The sequence below is a fragment of the Planococcus citri genome, chromosome 2 (genome assembly GCF_950023065.1).
Source record: "Planococcus citri chromosome 2, ihPlaCitr1.1, whole genome shotgun sequence".
Classification (NCBI taxonomy): Eukaryota; Metazoa; Arthropoda; class Insecta; order Hemiptera; family Pseudococcidae; genus Planococcus; species Planococcus citri.
The window spans coordinates 80,830,960-80,849,210 of record NC_088678.1 but is presented as its reverse complement, the minus strand read 5'-3'; the positions used below and the strand labels follow the sequence as shown (position 1 = coordinate 80,849,210).

The following is an 18,251-nucleotide window of genomic DNA, read 5'->3' as shown; positions in this document are numbered from 1 at the left end:
TTCTGTCTTTTTGACGAGTTGAATGCGGGGGGGGGAGACGAAATAAGCATCCTTGCATTAATTTTTAAAACCAAAGTAAGTATAATCAAAAATTAAACCCTGAAAAGCGACGGAAGTTGGGTCAACGTGAACGATTAAAAAGCAAGAACCACCCTTTACCATCGTATCATCCCTTGTAAAATCTCTCGTAGACATGTTGGCAATTAACTGCACATGCATAAAGCGTACAACGACGTACGTACGAGTAATCGTCGTCGACGATAAAAGGCTGCTGCATAATGCATTATAAATTTAAACAGCTTCGTCGTCTTTTCCTTTCCGTATCCATCCATTCATAATTGCAGCACGACGACGTTCGGCTTGTGGCAGAGGTGAATTTTTTTCGACAACCGGGGCTATTGCGCCGACTCTAAATATGCAAGTGCGCGTAAGACGTCTTGTGATGTATGAAAAATGACCCCGCACCGAGTCTCGGCCGACGTAAATATCGGCTTTGCTCTGATTATTTGCTCTCTCTCTGTTTTCGACTACGACTACGATACGTTTTAGTTTTAGTCTAGCCTTCGTCGTTCGTCACATTCAAACTGCTTAATTTCAATTCACCTGAAGGTAAATTCAAACAACACTGTATTGTTCAAATTATTCGTCGAGTCGAGTCGATTGTCGTGTACTCGTATTATGAAATAAATTATGATTCGTTTGGAAAAACTACCTATAGCACCTTTTGTTTACGATGATTTTCAAATCGAGTAATTCGATCTACATTTTATCGGAGTGATTTATATGTACGTACGTATCTTTTTGATGTTCGTTATCGTATCGATGATTGGTTTTTTGTATTCTTCCGTTAATCAGTGATTTATTCTTAGTCAAATTCGATGTGATATGAGTCTGAACAGGAGATCGTAAACTTTTAACACTCGAGGAATTCCTAATTAAGTAAGTCTTATGGTCGATTACGAACTTAAATTTGACGATTTTATTCGTCATTATATTACGTGTTATTCCCGAAACTAGTATTATTATTAACCTAGTTGTAATAAAGCTCGCTTGTTTTCGTGTTAGTTGAAAATAATTTTTCGTCACGAATGAAAATTTCCTTCATTTAGCTCTTCTAGTATGAATCGATACTTTTACATGTTGTTGTGGTTACCTTCAAAGGCTTACGATGTCTTCCGGGGTCTGCAACAATCACGATGCAACGATTAGTATTTTTATGCATTCGAGATTAATTTGCTCCTTTTTTTTTTTGGCGATATTTGATGTAAAATGATGAAGGTGAGAGAACAGCGTGAGAATTACGCATGCAGAGGGGATTACCCTGTACTTGACCGGTTTTGTACCGCGAATTTTTATAAAATTGGAATTCCTTTACGAGGTGTTACTGTAGCCAGCCGAGGTACCTGCTTTGGAAAAAAAAAGTTATTTGTGTGTGAATATGCAACCCTATTGAATGAAAAAAAGTACACCTGTGAAATACCGTATTGTATGTACGTAGTGTACTCGGCCGAAGACCCTTTTATCAATTGTTGTGTGAAAAAAAAGTAATATCGCAGCATCTCTTTGTTGGACGTTTCCTACACTACCCTTAAATTAAGCCGAAATGTCGGAAGTTGAAGGGAGGGAGGCTGATGATGGTTCACAGTACCCTTCGTACAAGTATAATGCAGTAGGTACTTGCTGCATTTGTTTGCGATTTTTTTTTTTTTTGGTAATACATCCGATACCTACACGAGTAACTATGGCGAGTTTATCAATTGATTTATCGTTCAGTTTATATCTGATGTGGTCGAGTTTTGGCTTAATTCGGATACTCTTTTAGAGAAATAAGGTTGTCGAAGAGGTGAAGGTGAGACGTTTTGTTTGTAAATTATACAACTATTGTAATGGATTTTTTGGTTTCCTTTTTAGCGCGATGGGAAAACATTAGAATGGTACAAAGGGATTAAGTGAGTCATTTGACAAAGGTTTTCTTTTTTTAGGTGGTGATTTTCAGAAGGTGTCTACTGTCTAGTTGATATTTTTCACACGAAGGGTCAGTTTCTTCGACGATCGTGTCTTTCCTCTAGACCCTAACAGGGTTTCCATTCTGTGGATGGACGGGAAAGAGACGGGGAATTTTTCATTTATGAAAAAGTCACGAAGATTGCGGTCAAGTTGCTCTAAAAAGTTGCGTTTTCTGGAAATATTGCCAAAAAATATGCGTGTTGTTTCTTTGCCTGAATTGTCAAAAAAGAAGTTCAATGATCTCCCAAAATTGTCAAAAATATTTTTCCCCCAGAGTATTGCCAAATAAAAAGGTTATGCGGTTCTTTTGATAGTCAAAAGGTACCATTTTTGCCAAAATTGACAAAAGTCTGACATTTTTGCAATTTTGTTAGAAGGTCCAAAAATCGCTGGAGGCTCCAAAATGACTTGGAATCTACCTTTAATCGACTTCATATCGTATTGTAATTTGTTGGCAAAGTAAATTTTGGCTTTGAATTCCATTTTGATGAAATTTTGTGGGAATTTCAAATTTCAAAAATTAACTGGAGGCTCCAAGAATTTTTAAAAAATTGCTGGAAGCTCCAAAATGACTTGAACCTACCAGCAGTTGACTTAATAATCTGCTTAATTCGGAGGCAAGCGTAAATTTCGGCTTTAAATTCCATTTTGAGGAAATTTCAAATTTCAAAAATTTACTGGAGGCTTCCAAGAATTTTTGAAAAATTGCTGGAAGCTCCAAAATGACTTGAACCTACCAGCAATTGATTTGATAATCTGCTTAATTCGGAGGCAAGCGTAAATTTCAGCTTTAAATTCCATTTTGAGGAAATTTCAAATTTCAAAAATTTACTGGAGGCTTCCAAGAATTTTTGAAAAATTGCTGGAAGCACCAAAATGACGTAATCCCACCAACAGTCGACTTGATAACGTGTTCAAGTTGGAGTGCATCGTCAAGTTCGGATTTTCTACTTCATTTGATGAGATTTTGTGGAAATTTCAAATTTCAAAAATTTACTGGAGGCTCCAAAAAATTTTAAAAAATTGCTGGAAGTTCCAAAATGACTTGAACCCACCAGCAGTTGACTTATACTTAACAACCTGCTTAATTCGGAGGCAAACGTAAATTTCGGCTTTAAATTCCATTTTACAAATTTCAAAAATTTACTGGAGGCTCCGAGAATTTTTAAAAAATTGCTGGAAGCTCCAAAATGACTTGAATCCACCAGTAGTCGACTTGATAACGTGTTCAAGTTGGAGTGCATCTTCAAGTTCGGATTTCTTATTTCGTTTGATAAGATTTTGTGGAAATTTCAAGTTTAAAAAATCTACTGGAAGCTCCAGAACTGCTCTTAACGATTTGAAACTGTTAACAATCGATTGGGGTGGTCGAAAATTATAGTCTGTCTGTATCCCAAATTTCTGCTTTCCAGGTAAAGTAAATCTTGGATTTTTCCCTCATTTTTGGCCTGATTGTCAAAACTTCACCAGAAATCAAAAAGTACACTTTAGCACTTGAAATTTTGGTGATGAATTTTTGCACGCTCTTTCGATCTAGCTTCGTCCAGTTCTGGGCAAATTTTCGGGGAAAATGAAATTTTTGGCAATTATTGTAGATTGTGAGACTTTTTTCTTTTCATGGCAATCTGGGTGAAAAAACAGCATATTTTGAGAAAATTTTGTCAAGAAAAAGGAGCGTTTTTTATGTAATTTTGACAAAATGCAAGATTTTTTGTTTGGCACAATTTTGGACAAAAACAGGACTTCAAGAGAACTGAGACGAAAATCAATTTTTTTTTAATGTTTTGACCAAAAAACCAGGAATTTCTGAGCAATTTCAGCAAAAAAAATGAGACTACTTACTATTTTTAATAATTTCTTTCATGAAAATGACTTATACTATTTTTGACTGAAAAACTGGACCTTTTTAACAATTTTCATTCAAAAAATGACTCTTAGCAATATTTTAACAATATAAGAGGACCTTTTTGACAATTTTAACAAAAAATGTGAGTTTTTTATACTTTTCAAGAAAAGTGTGGCTTTTTGAAAATTTTCACATAAAGCATGAATTCTCTGACAATTTTGGCAAAAAACAGTAGGACTATTTTATAAGTATAGGTAATTTAATTTTGCCAAAAAAACAGCACTTAATTGACAATTCTGACCAAAAGAACAGCAAGAAGACTTTTTTTGGCACTTTTGAAGAAAGTAAATTTCTGACAATTTTGGCAGAACAGACGAACATTGAACTGATTTTGGCTGCCAAAATATAATTCCCATGAAAATTGCCAAAAAAGTTCTGCTTTTTCAAAAATGGTTTATAAAATACTGTCTTTTGCCAAAATTGTTGAAAAATTCTTGCTTTTTGTCAAAATTGTCAAAAAGTCCTACTTTTCTTCAAAAGTGTAAAAAAAACACATTTTTTGTTGAAATAGTTAAAATCGTCCTGTTATGATTTTTGAATAAAATTGTCAAACAGTCTTATTTTGGGCTGAAATTGCTCAGAAATTCCTGTTTTTTGGTGCAAACATTCAATAAGAATTGAATTTCGTCTCAACTGTTTTGAAATCCTGTTTTTATCCAAAATGTCAAACAAAAGTCCCGTTTCTCAGCAAAATTGCTCAAAAAAGCTCTCTTTTCTTACCAAAACTTTCTCAAAAAATGTACTGTTTTTTTCTTCTGAATTGCCAAGTAAAGAAAAAGGTCCCATATTCACAAAAATTGCTAAAAATTGTGTTATTTCCGAAAATTGGAATATCAGAAATATAGTGTTTTTTTTGCCAGAATTGACAGAAACTTTAATTTTTGGCAAAATTGTCTAAAAGACTATGGTATTAATTTTTGCCTACATTACTAAAAAAAAATTCTATTTTTGCATAAATTGACAAAAAATATTAGGAACTGTTTTTGGCTGAATTTTCAAAGAATTTTTGCTGTTTGTCAAAATTGTTAAAAAGTTTCATTTTTTGGCTAAATTGTTACAAACTTTTGATTTTTACCAGAATATTTTCTGAAAGAAGTCCTGCTTTCTTGTCAAAATTGCGAGAAAGTTTCATTTTTGGTCAAAAAATTTACTCTTCCTTTGCATCCTGTTTTCTTTCAACATTGCCAAATAAAAGTCTCATTTTTTGCAAAATGTATCAGAAAGTCTTGTTCTTTGTCCAGACTGCCATAAAAAGTTCTGCTATTGCTTAAATTGACAGTTTTTCTTTTTCTTTTTTCATTTCTTCAATCGAACCTTAGGGTGACCACCAGACCTATTTACTTATACCTAGTTCAATTTAAAAACGTCATTCGTCAATCTTTTTTTCAAATTAAAAAAAAGAAAGAGAGAACTTGAGAGATATGGATACCATTGATCGAGTTGAGAAGAAATCTGCAACATTCTAAACGCGATGTTTAATAATGTATTTACTCTACCATAAAAACGAAGGCTTTCAGTCGGCGTATTTATACTGAAAAAGACGTTGACAGACATAGACAAACCCGAATCATCGTGTTGTATATAAATACAAAATACGAATAAATATATAGGACAACCTATAACAACACGGAGAATGCAAAGTTCGTCTAACCGTTCATAAGCAAAATGCAAATGCAAAAAGTATACGAAAACGAGTACGTTTTAACGTTGATAAAATTTAAAATAGGTAGCCCGAAAATGATTTTTTCACGTACACTCGATGCGCGTTTCCGCTATAAATATTCTCACAGATGATGACAATCGATGTCAGGTTTTCGCTATCTCATTAAAATCACTAGAATGGAAAATTGGCGTTGTTTTTTTCCTACTTTTTCGTACTAGTCATCGGTTTTTTATGCGCAAGTTATGCGCGGCGAGAATAACGAGCTGAAATCCATAAGACCAAAGACGTTGATTTCTTTTTTTCTCATCGCTGATTTGTTGTAGATGACGAATTTTTGGGCAAATATGGGTCAGGAAATGAGGAAAGATTAAAGATGATGAGGATTTACCGCGCGGAGATAGGATGTAGGGTGATAGATCTATATTGACGCGATTCGTAGATCGTTGGTTGGAATTATTGATTGTTTTTACGACGATTATGAGCTGAGCGAGAGTTTTCTCGATTGCAATGCTCGTACTATTGGTTACTTTTCTAGAAACTATTTTAAGTTCTTGAAGTTACTTAAAGTAATTTTTGGGTACTTTTTCAGAGTGCTTTGATATTAAAGTTACTTTCCATTTAATTCAAAGTTTCGTAAATTTGATTTTTTTTCAAATTTTTTCCCTAAAATTGTCCAAAAGTCTCGCCTTGTTATTGAAAAGTTGGGGAAAAAAATTCCTTCACTTTTTCGACAAAATTGGATAAAAGTACTATTTTTTGCTAATTTTGCCAATTAAGTCCTGATTTTTGCTAAAAATGTCATAGTCTCACTTTTTGCCTAACATATCACCAAAAATTACTAAAAATTATGCTATTTTACAAAAAATTTTCATTTTTTTTCTCCAAAATTGGTTGAAAAAAGTCTCCTTTTTCTACAAAAATTGCGAAAAAGTATAATTTTCTCGCTGATAACATAACTGCAAAAAAAAGTCCTGCTTTCTTGCTAATATTGTCAAAGTCTTGCTTTTTGCTAAGAAAAAAAATGACAAAAACTTTCATTTTCTTGCAACATTTTTGAAAAATTTAAATTTTTGTAAAAGAGTGTGTTTTTGAAAAGTCGTTTGAAAATGCGTCAGGAAATAGCCATTACAACATAAGCAATTGACAGGTAAACTAAATAAAACGTCATCAAAAGAATATGCAAATTATCTAAATCCATATCGTAAATCAATCAATCAAGTAATTGAGGTTGTCAGGTCCGGAGTTCTGGCTTGGCTGGAACTTGGATGGATGATAAGTGATCTGTAATAAAAATAATAGCTTTTGAGTACACACACATACTACTCATGGATCATGCAAGGCTTGTAAATAACTTATAGATAACTCGTAAATATCTCAATCTCAATCATATCTAAAAGACCTCACTCTCAGGCTGTGCAGTCTCAGCCATAGCCAACTGTGGGGATGCTTCGGATCTGAGTACCAATTCTACCCATGGTTCACCCATCAGTGTCAGTATAACAGAATGACCTTCAATGGTTGACTAGTAGCACTGTTCAGTGACACCCTAGGCACCAACACAGATTTATCTGAGAGGCCACATCATTGCCTGTATAGCTCGTCACACATACTGCATAGTGGTACTCCTTCGAGTCCCCCGCAGGGTCCTGACTCACTGACAAGATGTACAATGCGTGTATTAAAAGGCGACCACTGTACTAATCACAATCACTGTCTCAATTAAAATCATATCTAGTTACATTGCATGCGCAATGCACCATGATATCATTCAAATAACTGAAGCAAAACATATTCTAACAAGTATTCATGTATCTTTGTACTCAGTAAGATAACTCACATATTCGCGTAGTATTGGGTATCGTATTTGTAATTGTCAATACAGCGTCAACCAAGCAGGTATCTCCATCGACCTTTTAGTTAACCTAGACGGCTACTCTAATGTTAACTGAGGCCACTGGTTATGTCGCCAACTCTGTGAATTTCAAATTAGAAAAAACGCATCTGCGCATGTCTCAGGAATTGATGCTTGTGAACAGTAAATGGAAACACCACCAGCACCCCCACTTCCACCACTAATCCACTGACAACAAAATACACACACACGTTTCCACTTTCCTGAAACATGCGCAGATGCGTTTGTTTCTAATTTGAAATCCACAGAGTTGGCGACATAACCAGTGGGATAATTTTGCATATGAGTAGCCATCTAGGTTAACTAAAAGGTCGATGGGTATCTCTTGGCAACCAGGGAAAAATAGCAGCGACAAGCACAGGCACTTTACTTCAACAAAGTCTTATATTGACTGAGATCTCTGTGCTCAGCCCAACTCTTTGCTGGTATATTTGTACTCAATAAGTGGGAGAACCCTTGTCCCCATCACCCATGGTCACTAAGATAACCCCTTGTAATAAACGTAACTCAATGCAGCTGCCAATAATGCATATTTGTGCATCATAAAAATCTATAAATGCGTATCTGTGTATTGTATAAATATACATATGTGACCCGCTCTGACAAAATCCACCATTTTGACAAAAAAAAGTGTCCAAAATAATGACGTTTAAAATGAGTTTTAACTTTTAAGGGTTGAAATATCAGATTTTAGGGGGAAAAAAACATTTTTTGAAATTTAGTCGAAATGGTCAATTTTATCAGAGCGGGTCACATATAGAAAACACACAGTCGCTAATTGCTCTAGGAGCCAACATCCCAGGAGGTATCAGAAACGCCAAACGCACCAAGACGACGAAAATAGCGTGAGAGACACACAAAATATACCGTAACAAAAATGACTTCCTACATTTTTTTTTCAAAAATTCTGCAGAGTCCCACTTTTATCAAAAAATTGCCTAAAAATTGGTTTTTCCCAAATTTTGAATTTGGAGCACGTATGGGCATATTGGGGGGGGGGGGGGGGTCGGCTCAAAAACATTTTGGGATGGTTTTACATCCAAACTAACATTTTGGGTGAGTTTTGTCAATAAAATTCGAGAAAGAGCTTTCACTATCTTATCCTGAATAAGGCTCTTTTTTATGGTTAGTAAAGTTACTTTTTTGTTTTGGGAAATGATTGAATTCGAACTCTGACCATTCCAAGTGCCAAAATCAACCCCTGCCTGACAAATCAAGTTTAGAAGACACTTCATCGTAGAGTCTTAATCCAAAAAAGCTCATCAGACCCATCTTTTTGTAGTCTTCTTTTTTGGCTGATTGGCCAAAGTTGATTATCAAGTTCAACGAGGGTTCTTCGCTGAACGATGGCAAAAGTACTCGATTTTCTCGGTACTCGAGCTGTTCCTCATCCGGTTATTTCATAGTCATCTCACATATACGATATGTACGTGTACATAGACGTACACATTCGCATCATCTGCCCACTCCTTGACCACTGTCGTATACGTGCTACGTGCTGAATTACGTTAAATGGCGCATAGCACGCGTCGTCTTCGTCTTCAGCTGTGTTAATTAGTTCAAGTACGAAAATCACGTTTAAGCGTAAAATTAATGAATTCGCGTTCGACGAAACGTTACGAAGAATGCGAGCAAAATGCTCAACGAATACGAATGTGCAATGTGACGTGATTGCTTTTGCTACGGATGATACTCGTATAACTAAACTGCATTTTACGCTAAAATTCGTTCGTATTTCTACTGTATCTCTCGTTCTTTCTTCGCGAATCCTTACGATTGGTAATGGTGCCTTATGATGGTGGGTTTCTTATTTTCATGTTGGTGTTAACTCGCGGTGGGTATATTCGTGATGCGGAAGTGCACCACTGTGCACACTTTGTATACTCGTATAAAAGAGAATTCGCCTAAATCAGAACGGAAATATCGTCTCGAGTTTAGCGAAAGGTTAATTAGTGATAAATGCGAAGTCGAGAAAGGCTTCTTCTTGCAGTTGGCCGACCGACACAAGAAGCAATTGTGCCATCATCGTAAGGTATCGTCGTCTTCGTTACGTAATCTTTTATAGTGAGTCGAAAAATTACGGCAACAGAAGATTGTATATCCTATCACAATGGAAAAGAAAATGTAGGATACTTAGGAAGAAATGTAGGAAAAAAAGCGTAGGAATTGATAAGAAGAAGAGCAGAGCAGATGGTTACTGTATGTGGACGCAGAGGTACTATACCTTTCAGCTTGTACCTTACCTACTAGTCTATTGAAAAGATGACGAAAGATGCTCACATCCAAAATGTATAATGCTGCCTTATGTACCATGGTGCACTTATAATACTTTGGACGGTAGGTGTAACAAAGACTATAAAAGGAAACGCCAACATATTCAACTTATGGTACAGTTTTTTTTTCTCTTCTTCTTCAAACGATTTACGACTTGTAAACGCCATCGCCATCATTTCGATCTATTTATACTTACTCGTTTAGATAGGTGAGGTACTTACTTACCATCGCAAATCATTTATATGGTAAATAAAATACCTGAAATTCCTTTTCTATCCTAATTCGGCGAAGTTCGCTTGTAAGTTTAAGGTCAATCTTCGCATTTTGGTGGAACTAATCCCACACTGTGGAATTTGTCGAATCGAAAAAGCTTAACGTAAGCTGGAAATTAATCATTTATATTCGAATATATGTATGTACATACAAATTCACCGTTATTGTACCTATTACGATGCTGCGGTTTTGACTGTATTCGTGATACGTTGATTGGATTTTTCACGCGGTCTATCTGGCTGATCGTGATCAACGGTTTTCAGGTGTTGGTTTTTTTCGTTGTTTTGAGGATTTCGATTTTAAATGTGTACCGTACCGTGTGTCTAATTGATTCGAACGACGAACTGTGTTTTTGGTTGCTAGATTATAGGGGTTTCCTTTGTTTGGTAGATCCGTCTGACAAGTTGGATGCGATGAACTGATGGTGAACGATGAGCTGGCTTGAGATGAGAAATAGTTACGTATTAGAAGTTTAGGAACTATATATATGCATCATGTATCTTGAAAACATTGTTTCCGAAAATTTCCCTAAATGCCTCCATTAGAAAGGAAGATATTCAAACTGTGATGAAATATGTATGTATTTTAGTGGAGGATGGTGCGGAAAAAGTGTCAACTCAATTGTCAATTCGCTCATGAAAAATGCCCTGCTTTTTTGATGGTTCTCCAACATTGCAGAAAACTCTTGCTTTTTTGTAAGACTTACTAAAAATTGAATTCACATTTTCCGTTCAAATTGCAGAATGGAAATAGAGACTTGCTTTTTTCCAAAAATTGTCGAAAGGCAACAAGAATAGCAGGAAAGACCTCTTTTTGTACTTGCATACAAAACAAAAAAAGTGCTGTTTCTCCCCCCCCCCACCACCCCAAAAAACGGTTAGTGCTGAAATTACAAAAAAAAAAAAGTTCTGACTTTTTCCATTCATTGAAAATTAAATCTCTCAGGAACGGTTGAACCGATTTTGATCAACTTTGAAATTTCACAACTAGACTACTAGCTGGACATTTCGCCATCATCATCATCATGTTCCAAAAGCTCAAAGCTTCCATGTTTAACGAGTGACAAAATTTTTTTCAAAATTTTTTTAAACTCGTTACCTGGAAAATGGCTGAATCATTCGTGAACGAATTATTTAATTTTTTTGAAAGAACCATTCGCCAACGAATCGATCAATTCTTTAATTCATGAATCAATTCGTTCGCGAATGATTCACCAAAAATTGAGTAAATGCAATATGCATCGAATCGTTTGTGAACGAGTCACTTATACGAATCAATTCGTTCGCGAACAATTCATCAAAAATTGAGTAAATGAACCGATTCGTTCGCGAACGAGTCATTTATTCGAATCGATTCGTTCGCGAACGAGTCACTTATACGAATCAATTCGTTCGCGATCAATTCATCAAAAATTGAGTAGGTATATGAATCGATTTGTTGGCAAACGATTTAATTTATCAAAAATCAAGCAAATGAATCGACTCGTTCGCGAATGATCCACCAAGAGTTGAGTAAATAAACCGATTCGTGTGCGAATGATTCACCAAAAATTGAATAAATGAATTGATTCGTTCGCGAATGATTCATCAAAAATTTAGTAAGTGAGTCAATTCGTTCGCGAACGAGTCACCTATACGAATCAATTTGTTCGCGAATGATTCATCAAAAATTGAGTATATTGCCGGTTCCAGACTATGCGCGAATCACCACGAAAAAAACATGATTCGCGAATATATCGCGAACTGCGAATAGTGTGTAGATCAGATTTCGCACCTGTTCGTGGTGATTCGCAATCATCACGAATCAGTTTTTTCACGTTTCGCGTTTCGCGCCCGATCTCTCGACCGGGCGGTTTTTAGACGAATCGTCAAAGGGATTCGCGATTCGTTGACGAATTTTCAAGTTCGTTCTTGTCAAATGTACATATATCGACGAAATACGAATAGTGTGTAGAGTGCAAATTCGAGGTGTTTCGTATTTCATCATTTTTATCGCGAATCCTTCACGAATCTCAAAATGCGAACCACGAAACGCGAACCGCGCATAGTCTGGAACCGGCATATGAATCGATTCGTTGGCAAACGAGTCACTTGTACGAATCGATTCGTTCGCGAGTCATTCACCAAAAATTGAGTGAATAAATCGATTCGTTTGCGAATGAGTCACTTATGCGAATCAATTCGTTCGCGAATGATTCACCAAAAATTGAGTGAATAAATCGATTCGTTTGCGAATGAGTCACTTATGCGAATCAATTCGTTCGCGAATGATTCATCAAAAATCAAGTTAATGAATCGACTCGTTCTCGAATGATTCACCAAAAATTGAGTAAATAAATCGATTCGTTCGCGAATGAGTCACTTATGCGAATCAATTCGTTCGCGAATGATTCATCAAAAATTGAATGAATTGATTCGTTCGCAAACGAGTCACTTGTACGAATCGATTCGTTCGCGAATCATTCTCCAAAAAATGAGCAAATGAATCAGTTCGTTCGCGAACGATTTATCAAAAATCAAGCTAATGAATCGACTCGTTCAAGAATGATTCACCAAAAGTTGAGTAAATAAATCGATTCGTTCGCGAATGATTCGCCAAAAGTTGAGTAAATGAATCGATTCGTTCGTGAATGATTCATCAAAAATTGAGTATATGAATCGATTCGTTCGCGAATCAGTCACCAAAAATTGAGTAAATTAATCGATTCGTTCGCGAACGAATTACTTATATGTACTTATACGAGAATCAATTCGTTCGCGAATGATTCATCAAAAATTGAGTAAATAAATCGATTCGTTCGCGAATCATTCACCATAAATTGAGTAAATAAATCGATTCGTTTGCAAATGAGTCACTTATGCGAATCAATTCGTTCGCAAATGATTTATCGAAAATCAAGTTACTGAATCGACTCGTTCGCGAATGATTCACCAAAAATTGAGTAAATAAATCAATTTGTTCGCGAATGAGTCACTTATGCGAATCAATTCGTTCGCAAACGATTCATCAAAAATTGAGTATATGAATCGATTCGTTCGCAAACGAGTCACATGTACGAATCGATTCGTTCGCGAATCATTCACTAAAAATTGAGTGAATGAATCGATTCGTTCGCGAACGAATCACTTATACGAATCAATTGCAAAAACTGCAAAAAATAAATTCTTGAGAGGATAATGAGCAAAATCGAAAAACCTACGAATTTTGCTACTCTTCTCACCGTCTTCTGCGAATTGGCCCTTTGACTTCCGTTGACGTCCATCTTTATTCCCCAACATCTTTTTCACATCCTCAGCCATAAGACATTTGGCACGTTCTAAGTCAAAACTGTAAAATCGGTTCATTATCCAAATCGAATATCCTGGGGGGTATTTAGGTTCAATCAATCGGGCGAAACACGAATCGCAAAGTATACGCAGATCAGATTAGGATCAAGGTTATTAGCACTTCTTTGTCTTCGTTTTGCTCGAACTCTCATCCGCACGAATAGAAATCCGCAATTCGGAACGTGTTGCTTTAAATCTAAATTCAAACGGTTCTTCAAAAAGACAAAGCAATTTTCAGCATCGAATCTGCCTACCTACACCGAATCGGAAAATTATGCGAATATACGAATAAATACCGTAATATCTTCTCCACCATCAACAGCATGCGCAGTAGAAAATAAATAGGTAAATAAAAACTTAACGTTTTGTAATACCCTTTCTTACGTATACTTCGTTTAGTATTTTTTGGTATAAATATACGTTTTTTCTATGTGTACAATTCGAATGGACTTCATCACTCGAATAACGTGAGATTTTAGTCAAATAATCGCCCATTGAGTACTTCCTCTGTTCGTGGCTCGATCATTTAATGAATTAACGGTACCTATTTCGACCAAAGCGACAAAATTGCATTAATTCGAGTTGTAATTGCGAACGAAGAATTAGGCGTAAACGTTTAAATCAATTTAAGGATACCTACCTACATTATTTTGTTGTTTCGTCGGGAAGAGTGGGACCTACGAAGGCGAAATTCTCTCAAATGACACTTCAATGTATAGACTAGACACTTTCGACGTGGAACGAAGCCAAAGACACATTTTTGGCATTTTTATGCGTACTTTACTTAGTCGAGTGTTCAGAACGTACAAATAAATCAAACAACATAGATTACCTAGTCTAAAGCTTCCAAAATGGTCGTTTATCGGGCTCGGGCGCTAAAATTACTGCGTGAAAGCAGCACCCGACGATACCGCGTGTAAATTATTACACGTCTTCTGATGAAAATAATAGTAATTTTCTCAACGACCTGTAGTACTTACTTGTAAGTAAAGAGAGACGTGGTCGTTTGAAATGATTCGCCCCGCATATGATAATAGGAATAATTGCACCGCCACACCCCCCCCCCCCCCCGGATCCACTGAGATAGTTTTTTTTTCAAAGGGGACATCCCAAGGAACGTTTTAAATTCAACTTGCCAAAAAAATTTCGGTCATTTCGATTGACAGGTGAGTCGAAATGGCAAATTTTGCTTTCCAACTAAGCACTCGCATGAAATTTTTTGAACTTGGACAAAGCTAGATCGAAAGAGCTTGCAAAAATTTATCACCAGTCAAAATAATTTCAAGAGCTAAAAAGTATTTTTTGATTTTTGGTGAATTTTTGAAAATCAAATTTACACCAAAAATGAGGAATCGCTGGCATCCGAGCTCAAGTTATCGTATATCATCGACTATAGAAGAACTTGAGAACATTCCGAATTACGATGACTGCAGCATCCTACACGAGCTACCTACACTTTTAACTTGATCTCGGCGAGCGAAGACAGCGGTGTTTTAATTTGGTGTGGCTAACAATGAAGCGTGTGCGATGCCGGCGCAGTTTGATGAACTCGTCGAGTCGTTAATTTTGATAGAAGTGTATTACCCTCGTTTGTTATTTAATGATTGTGTTTCTTTCTATCTTCTTTTTCTTTTCTTTTTTTTACAAACATCAAATTGTATTCGTACGTGAAAGAATACGACTTGACTGACTTGGCATATTCGAGGCGTTGAAATCACTACCTACCTACAATATGAGTGGTGAAAATTCACAACGCCCTCATCGACTCGTCCAATTTCACAGCACAAACTTTACGACTACTCGGCAAAACAGAGACATAAAGAGGGTTGTAAAAATTCCTATCTATTAATTATTAGGTACGCGTTCGACCTAATTTCCCATCAACTACCAACGTATAGAATAGAGGCGAAAAAAGAGCGAAAATTCTCCTCAATAACGAGTGAATTTTTCAAGTCACGTAATTTTTCTCACGAAAAAAAAATCTCGCCACTAAAAATTTACCCACCCGAGAACGTGATAAATTCACGAGTTCTTTTTTACTCGTATTCTCCGCAGTACCCTTGTCGATAATTTCGGAAACTTTGTTATCGTTTCACACGAAGCAGATGTTGAAGGAGCTCGATGTGTGTGTGAATGGCCGAATCTTTCTATAATGAGAATAACATGGTACGAACTCCGAAGTCGAAGGCCGAATCAGGACACTGTATTTCCTTTAGGTAAAGGTAAAGGTAACTTGTTTTCAGAGGCGCCCAGACTTGGGGGAAAAAATCAGTTCTACGGTTCGAAAAAAAAAATCTCCGCACCTGCCCCATTCTATTTCTTCGAGGGGTGTTCTGGTCGTACATGATGATGCAGGTAGATCTATACACATGTGTTACATATATTATGTTTAAATAGGTAGGTACTAAATATACTTGAACCAGCAGATCGATGATGAAGGCTTTCCAGTAGCGACGAGGTAATTAAAAAATTGGACTTTGTTGCGACTGAGTGGTTAATACCTAAATTGAAATTCTAGATATAATCCGCATATAGGGGGTTCGGAAAAGGTAGCTGTACATTTCGAGTTCGAGATGCATTATTAAGTTGGGTGTTCTCAATGGATGTGTATCTTTTTGAGCCATTTAGACTTCGTTGTTTCGTCAATTATGCATATAGCCTAGTGCAAACAAGGGATTCAGTAATTATAACTTCGTCGGCGCGAGTAGATTAAATTCGAGAGTTGAATTTCATGGCGATGAATTCAATTTTGATGAAAGGGCATCAGGCATGCGTTATGAAGTTTCGTAGGCGCTCATCTAGGATAACTTGGTTTTGAAATTTGGGAATCTGGTGCGATAAATAATTACTGTAAAACCAATTGCGTCCAATAAATAGGACAACATGCAAAAGAAGTGATTTAAACTGCAGGAAATTTTTTCAAATGCTTATTTTTGGAAAAGACGAGGGGAAGGGAGGGACTAGGTCAACATTTATTCAAGACGAAATTAGTCTGCTTTCAAAAAAAAAACTAGAAAAAGTGAAAAAAATTGAAATTCTGAAAGAAAGAGAAAATAAATGGAAAATGATACAGAAGAAGCAGAATTTTTTGTAGAAATTCGGGCAAAAAACAGTATAATTATTTAGAAGAATTTTTCTTCTCAATGTTTCAATGGGAAGAGAGAGGGAGAGTTTCTGAATTTAATCGACACAAAAATTTAATATTATAGAAGAAGTACAGAAAAAATGAAAAAAAGGGAAAATTCCGAAAGGAAAATTGGTTATGATTACATAATTAAATAATGAGAAATTTCAAAGCTTGATCGGAAAAAATATAAAAAAGCAGAACATTTTTGTAAATTTGTAGAAAAACAGCAAAACTGACAATTTTAGCAAAGAAGCAGGACTTTCATTCTGATTTTTCTCCTCATTTTTGGCCCAAATTTGATTTTCAGAAATTCATCAAAATAAATCGAAAAACGCTCTTTTTGCCCTGCTTTTATTTAGTGCTTTTTAATTTTATCAAAATGTCCTGTTTTTTTTTCACTCAGACTTCAAATTTTCAATTTATTTTCCTTTTATGTGGTTTTTTTTAAAAAAAAAACGTTTTTCAAAAAAAAAAATTGTGTAAAAATAGTCTCTATCCGATGGAAAAACACGAAATCTACTTCTGGTAATTTTCAATTATGGAAGTGGGAGGGGAGGGGGGTTAATTTGACAAATTTTCCAACATTTTCTGCAGTTTTGACAAATTGTCATTCGATTTTGAGAATTTCCGATTAATTCCTTGGTATTTTTCAATAATCTACCCAAACGAGGCATTTTCTCAAATTTTGGTCGTTTTCTGATGGTGCATCAATTTTTGATATTTTTGAGTGATTTTCACTATGAATTTTACAATTTTTATGATACTTTTTTTGTAAATATACTCATTTCTGGCTCTTTATTGAACGTCGAGATCGATCGTCAGAATTTCTACTTTGGCTTTCGACCATTACATATTATTTCATATATCCGTTGATTGATCAATAATTTTATAACCAACTAATCCGCCTTAATTTTTTTTTGTTTCAGGTGAGTACAAATTTCCTTCCATAATGATGCATAGAATATGAACTCGCGTATGAGAATAAGTAAGGTAATTTTACATATAATCTTTATGAGAAAAGTTATCCAAGTCATTTCTACACCTGTGTCCCTTTTATTTTCAATGGCAAATTGAATAAAAAAATTCTAAAATCGTGGTATTTGAAGATCTGCTGAAATATTTGTCCATCAGGTTTGAATCGAGGTGATCTGGTTTTTCGAATACGAATTTGGAAACAGTAGATCAAATTTTTGAATTCACAAATGATTTTGATTTTTAATGAATTTTTGAAAAATTAAACTCTGGTCAAAAAATTCATCGAAAAAACTTACTAAAAAGGCTTAGAAATTTACCAATTACCATTTCAAAAACAAAACTACAGGCGAGTCAATTTGAATGACTGAACATGGTTTCAAGTTGACTTAAGAATTAAAAAAAAAACCCTACTGTATAACAGCTGCATCTTATCTCATTTTATGAACCCGACATTTGGGTTGTGCTTAAAATTTTAATATTCTTTGATAGGTCACACGGATAGTCTTGAGGAAAAACAGTTTGAATGAAGTTTGGAGTGGGGGAAGAGGCACAGAAATGTTGAAATTCAAAATCAATGGTATATTCGGATTCTACGCGAAATTTTAATACATTTTGATAGGTCGCATGGCTACATTGAAAGAATAAGTTGTCGAACTACACTTAAGGGTGGAGGAGGGGGTCACAGAAGGGTTGAAATTCAAAATCAATGGTATATTCAGATTCTACGCGAAATTTTAATACATTTTGATAGGTCGCACGGGTAATTTGAAGGAAAAAGTTTTCAAACT

At 35.5% G+C, this 18,251-nt stretch overlaps 1 protein-coding gene across 3 annotated transcripts in view; it reads left to right on the top strand.

Moving 5' to 3' along the window:
• Positions 1 to 18,251, top strand: part of numb (NUMB endocytic adaptor protein) — a 145,890-nt gene that overhangs the window by 14,311 nt on the left and 113,328 nt on the right. The window contains exon 1 of one of the 3 annotated variants that reach the window (XM_065353443.1): positions 527 to 939. The exons of the other annotated variants lie outside the window; for them this stretch is intronic. The gene's annotated coding sequence lies outside the window, so the exon portion shown is untranslated. Of the gene's footprint in view, positions 1 to 526; positions 940 to 18,251 lie in introns of those variants that run through there. 3 annotated transcript variants of the gene reach the window in all.